The sequence below is a fragment of the Mercurialis annua genome, linkage group LG6, assembly GCF_937616625.2.
Source record: "Mercurialis annua linkage group LG6, ddMerAnnu1.2, whole genome shotgun sequence".
NCBI lineage: Eukaryota > Viridiplantae > Streptophyta > Magnoliopsida > Malpighiales > Euphorbiaceae > Mercurialis > Mercurialis annua.
In genome coordinates this window covers 20,747,337-20,753,826 of record NC_065575.1, presented here as the reverse complement: position 1 = coordinate 20,753,826, position 6,490 = coordinate 20,747,337, and the positions used below count along the sequence as shown (strand labels likewise).

General features: G+C 41.1%; 1 long non-coding RNA gene across 1 annotated transcript; it reads left to right on the top strand.

Annotated features, from left to right (window-relative positions):
- Positions 1-5,360: 5,360 nt before the first annotated feature.
- Positions 5,361-6,120, top strand: LOC126686380 (uncharacterized). Its single transcript, XR_007643939.1, has 2 exons — positions 5,361-5,429; positions 5,913-6,120. It is a non-coding gene; the product is annotated as an uncharacterized LOC126686380 (long non-coding RNA).
- The last annotated feature ends 370 nt before the right edge of the window (positions 6,121-6,490 follow it).

The window sequence follows — 6,490 nt, the reverse complement described above, 5'->3', positions numbered from 1 at the left end:
TGTTTTGAATGAACCTCTAGCTGTGTCTACACCTATGTCTGAAGGTGTAGTAGTGGACGTTGTTTATCCTTCGTGTCCGGTGGTTATTCAGGGTAGAGAACTATGTGCTGATTTGATTGTTCTTGACGTTCTTTCTTTTGATGTTATCTTGGGGATGGACTGGTTGTCACGCCATTATGCTTCTATTGACTGTCGAGAGAAGTCAGTCGAATTCAGGATTCCAGGTGGTCTACCTTTTTCCTTTCAGGGAGAAAAGGCAGAGACACCTAAGAATCTGATTTCCGCCATCAAGGCGAAGCGGATGTTAGGCAAGGGTTGCCAGGGTTTTCTTGCTGTGGTTCGTGATTTGGAGGCTGGTGGTAGTGATATGCATAGTGTACCGATAGTGAATGAGTTCACTGATGTGTTTCCAGAGGAATTGCCTGGATTACCACCTGATCGTGATATTGAGTTTTGCATTGATGTGGTTTCTGGTACAGCTCCGATTTCGATACCGCCGTATCGGATGGCTCCTGCAGAGCTGAAAGAGTTGAAGGACCAGTTACAAGAGTTGTTGGATAGCGGGTTCATCAGACCGAGTACTTCTCCGTGGGGTGCTCCAGTTCTGTTTGTGAAGAAGAAAGACGGTTCCTTTCGACTCTGTATCGACTACAGACAGTTGAACAAGGTTACTGTCAAGAACAGATATCCTCTTCCTCGCATCGATGATTTGTTTGACCAGTTGCAGGGTGCGAAGTGTTTTTCCAAGATTGATTTGAGGTCTGGGTATCATCAGCTTCGGATCCGTGATGCAGATGTACCTAAGACTGCTTTTCGGACTCGTTATGGACATTTTGAGTTTCTGGTTATGTCCTTTGGTCTGACGAACGCACCAGCAGCGTTTATGGATATGATGAACAGAGTGTTCAAGCCGTTTTTGGATCAGTTTGTTATCGTTTTCATTGATGACATTTTGATCTATTCTCGGAGTGAGGAGGAGCATGCTTACCATTTGAGGACTATACTACAGACGTTGCGTGAGCATCAGTTGTACGCTAAGTTCTCAAAATGTGAGTTCTGGTTGGATCAGGTTACCTTTCTAGGACACGTGGTGTCGAAAGATGGGATCAAGGTTGATCCGAAGAAGATTGAGGCGGTCATGGATTGGCAAAGGCCAAGGTCAGTTACCGAGATCAGAAGTTTTCTGGGTTTAGCTGGTTACTATCGTCGGTTCGTGCAAGATTTCTCCAGAATATCTGCACCTTTGACTAAACTGACACAGAAGGGTGTCAAGTTTGAGTGGACTGACAAGTGCGAAGCGAGCTTTGAGAAGCTCAAAGAGATTTTGACTACAGCTCCGGTGTTGGCATTGCCTTCTGGCATTGATGGTTTCACAGTGTATTGTGATGCGTCTCGGATTGGTTTGGGTTGTGTTCTGATGCAACATGGACAGGTGATTGCCTATGCTTCCAGACAGTTGAAGAAGCATGAGGTGAATTACCCTACTCATGATTTAGAGTTAGCAGCTGTGGTTTTTGCGCTGAAAATTTGGAGGCATTATTTGTATGGGGCTACTTGTGAGATTTTCACTGATCACAAGAGTCTGAAATATATCTTTGATCAGAGAGAGTTGAACTTGAGACAGAGGAGGTGGTTAGAGTTGCTGAAAGACTACGACTGTACTATTCAGTACCATCCTGGTAAGGCTAATGTGGTAGCCGATGCGTTGAGTCGCAAGTCTTCGGGCAGCTTGGCTCATATTTCTGAGATTGGGCATAGACCCATGGTTAGAGAGTGGCACAGTTTGATAGCTTCGGGCTATGGTTTTCAGATTTCTCAGACTGGTTGTCTGTTAGCACAGTTGCAAGTGCAACCCGTTTTGATTGATCGGATCAAAGCTTTACAAGCTGAGGATCCACAATTGAAACGGATTATTGAGGAAGTTCAGCAGGATGGAAATTCTGAGTTTACTTTTGTGGATGGTGTTCTGAGACATGGTTCGAGACTGTGTGTTCCGGATTCAGATGGTTTGAGGGACCAGATTCTGGAAGAAGCGCACAAGTCTGCTTATAGTGTTCATCCGGGTTCTACTAAGATGTACCATGATCTTAAGGGTACCTACTGGTGGAGCGGGATGAAGAAGGATGTCGCTGAGTATGTTGCTAAGTGTCTGACGTGCCAGCAGGTGAAGCTGGAGCATCAGAGACCTTTTGGCTATCTGCAGCCACTACCTATTCCAGAGTGGAAGTGGGAGCGGATTGCTATGGATTTTGTGGTTGGGTTACCACGTACTCGACAGGGATACGACTCCATCTGGGTGATAGTTGACCGTATGACCAAGTCAGCTCATTTCCTTCCAATTAAGGTTTCGTATACTGCATCGAGGTTGGCTCAGTTGTACATCGACAGGATTGTCAGTTTGCATGGTGTACCGGTTTCTATTGTTTCAGACAGAGGTTCTGTGTTTACTTCGAGGTTTTGGAAGGCGTTACAGGAATCCTTGGGTTCTCGGTTGGATTTCAGTACAGCTTTTCATCCTCAGACTGACGGTCAGTCTGAGAGGACTATTCAGACGTTGGAGGATATGCTCAGGATGTGTGTTCTCGATTTTCAGGGTAGCTGGGATACTCATTTGCCGTTGATTGAGTTTTCTTATAACAACAGTTACCACGCGAGTATCGAGATGGCGCCGTATGAGGCTTTGTACGGACGCAAGTGTAGATCTCCTATCTGTTGGGAGGAGGTCGGAGAGCGTAAACTCTCGGGAGCGGAGATTATTCAGATTACCTCTGAGAAGGTACCGTTGATTAAGCGGAGGTTAGAGACTGCTTTTAGTCGGCATAAGAGTTATGCTGATCCGAAAAGGAAAGACATTGAGTTCCAGGTTGGTGATTTCGTATTTCTTCGGGTTTCGCCTATGAAAGGCGTGGTTCGTTTTGGCGTCAAGGGAAAGTTAGCACCGAGGTATATTGGTCCTTATGAGATTTCGGAACGGATTGGAGCTGTGGCTTATCGTCTGGTTCTACCGCCAGACATGTCGTTAGTGCATCCTGTGTTTCATGTTTCTATGTTGAGAAAGTGCATTTCTGATCCTTCGCACGTGATTGTGCCTCAGAGTGTTGAGATTGACCAGGAGCTGTCCTATGAGGAACAGCCAGTTGAGATTGTCGATACGCAGGTGCGTAAATTGCGGAACAAGGAGATTCCGATGGTCAAAGTTCTCTGGCGCAATCATTCTGTAGAGGAGTGTACTTGGGAGACCGAATTGGATATGCGGAATCGCTATCCTTTTCTTTTTCCGTGAGGTACGATATTTGATTTTCTGTGACCTTTGCAGTTTTTACTTGTATTACGTGTTGTTCTGATGTGATTTACTTGTCGTGTTAAATTCGAGGACGAATTTTTAATTAGTTGGGGAGAATGTAATATCCCGTAAATTTTTAAATTTATTTTTTTTATTTCCGACGTGGTTCCGGATGTATTTTGTGGGGTATTTGAAGTTTCGTAAATTTATTGTGGTTCGATTCATCCTCGGTTCGGTTTTAAAAAAAAATATATATTCTCCTTTGGGTCTTGGTTCAACCAAATGGTTGAACCAAGGGATAAACCAGGTCTCTTACGAGACCTGATGAAATCCCGTAAGGTCCCGTACGGGACTGGGCCTGTCCCGTACGGGACTGTGCAAAATTTGCACTGGTCCCGTTCGGGACCAGGCCTTTCCCGAACGGGATCAGGCCAAATTTTGGCCTTTCCGTTCGGGAATGGCAGCAGGCCCTTGACCCTTCCATCCGGCCCTGTTCGATCACATTTTCGGCTCACTTCCCTTCGTTATTTAAAGTCGATTTCTTCACAAAAACCCTAGATCACGCTGCAAGGTAGCCCTTGACGTTTTTGGTTTGTTCTTTCGCTGAGAAACGAAGCCGATATCATCCACCAAAGATCGCTGTTCAGTAAGTACCCTTGATTCACTTGAATTCAGTTTGCTCTTGAAACGTCTTTCGGTTTTCTGATTCGTTCTCTTTCGTTTCTAGATCGAAATTGATTCCGTTCGATTCCAGACGATCTAGACTCACGTATCTACGTTTCCCTACCTCATTTTCGCTGAACGGTACGCCGTCGATCTCGTTTCAATCGCCGCACGATTTCCGTTTTCTGTTTTGTTCAAGCTGTTCTTATTTCTTTTTGATTGCTGCCGATTCCTGTGTGAGATTTGGATTTGTTTTTGTTGAGTTTATGATTACAAATACATTGGATATGATTAGGGGTTAGTAGTTAAAGCCTTTGGAACGAATTTCACCATCGTCTTGTTTGTTTGATTTTGGCCGATTATGTGTTTGGTTACTGTCAACGTTTTTGAGTTTTGGGGAGTGCTTAAGTTGAGTTTTTGGTTTGATTTCATGCCTTAGATTTGTGATGAAATTAGTTCTTAAGGTTTAGATGTTTCGGTTTGAGATTTCAAGTTCAGAAACTTGAAGTTAGGGGCATGAATGGGGTTAGGCGGGCTGCTGTGTTTTTGAATAAGGAAGATGAGGTTTAATAGCCACTTTAGCCACCAAGTTATTTTGCTTAAATAAAATCAATCCTTTAAGTTTAACTTTAACTAATAACTTGGGTTTTGTTTTGAATATAAATTAAATAGTGGAAATGATAGATATTTATAAATTAAGTTAATATAATTACTCGGGTAATTATATTTGTTTTCAAATGTCGTTTTGTCAAAAGTTGGCTAAATTATAATTTAGCCCCTAAACTTATTTTATAACTTAATTAAGTGGATTGTCGGCTAATAACTTTATTGTTGGTTTTAATTATAAAATTAAAGTAATTAATTTGATTTTTGGAAATCAAATTGGCAAAAGTGCAATTTAGTCCCTAATTGGCAAAATTACAATTTGGTCCCTAATTGGTTAAAGTACAAATTAGTCCCTGAACTTTATTTGACTTATATGATTAAGTTTTAGGGGTTGTAACTTGGGTTACTTGAAATTGAAGTTATTGAGTTCCGCTTTTAAAATGGATTATTATTTTGTTAAATTGTTTTATAAATATAAACTCGGGTTTATATTTGGTAAACGTTTTGAGTCGGATTAGACTTGGGTCATCCGACAAGTGAGGTTAGCTTGGTAGTTATTTGGTAACTCGGCAAACCCACTATTTGTAAATTATTTATTATTTAAAGTTATTAAATAATATTTATAAATTGGATTTTAAGCGGGAACTCAATAGACTTATATTACTTGGGCTTTATTACCTTTTGACTATTTTTGTGTTACGTTGGATTGTTATTTACTACGTGTTAATTGTGCTAGTCTTACGTGGTGTCTAGTACTCTCTAGAGTTAGGGTCTGATTTTAATAATTATTTTATTTGTCTAGACTCATCTACTGTTCGTGCTTCTGAGGCGAACCAGAGTTAGTTGCTTGCCGGTATTTCACGTGGATTAGCAAGCAGTGAGTTTATATTTACTATTTACCGCTTTATTAAGTAAATTGTTATTTTAATATTAAATATATATACTGTACGTATATTTCGAACTGTTTTTATATTATGGCTCTTAGTTGGAACGTGCTACCTAATGGGCATCATTAGGACTGCGTGCGCACCGGTAATGATCTGGGAAAGGTAATTATGGTAATGTGGTAACTCGGTGTGAGCATAGCTCTCGGGACCAAGTAGAGTAACTCGGTGTAGCTCAGCTCTCGGGACTCTGGTATAAGTGTGGTCAGTGGTAACTCGGTGTAGCTCAGCTCTCGGGACCAGACCTGTTGGATTATGTTTATTATTTAGAATTGTGGATTAGGGTTCCAACTATTATCCGTAATATCGTTATTAAATGTTTTAAACGTTTTAAAGGTTTTCCACTTAATAAATGTAGATAGTGGTATGAACTCATCTCAGTATATCTGACCCCGTTGTTTTCCCAATTTTCCCAGGGTTATGATCTGAGAGAGTCGGGTGATCTCCGCATTTACTTTTCCTCGGAGGTTCCATTATTTTGATATACTGTCAAACTATTTTATTCTTAGACCGCAGTAGTTGACTAGACGTCTTTACTATTATTACAGTTGTTTTGTCGGATTGGTTCGACTGGTTATATTGCTTTGGCATGTTATATTATTATATCGGTTTATGATAAATCTATTTTAGACTTAGAATTGAATATGTATGTTATATTAATTGTTGATTATTATAACTGCTAGTTTAGGCTGAAGTCTCGGTTGCCCCCGAGCATTGGTTTTCTGCAGGTTTATGTATTTATGTGTTAAATGTTAGGCTAGCTACGGGTTTCGGTACTACATTACCCATACCCTAGCGCCGGTCGCGATTCATGAAAATGGGTCGTGACAGAAACGCTTGGTTTTGTTTCGCATCGTTTCAACTTAATCGCTAAAAATTTATAACGTATGTTTTTGTTCCGTAACGTTTGTAAACGTTTGGCTTGAATCGCTAAAAAAGGGAAACGTTTGGTTTTGTTTGACAACCTTTTCAAACGTTTGGCTTAAATCGCTAA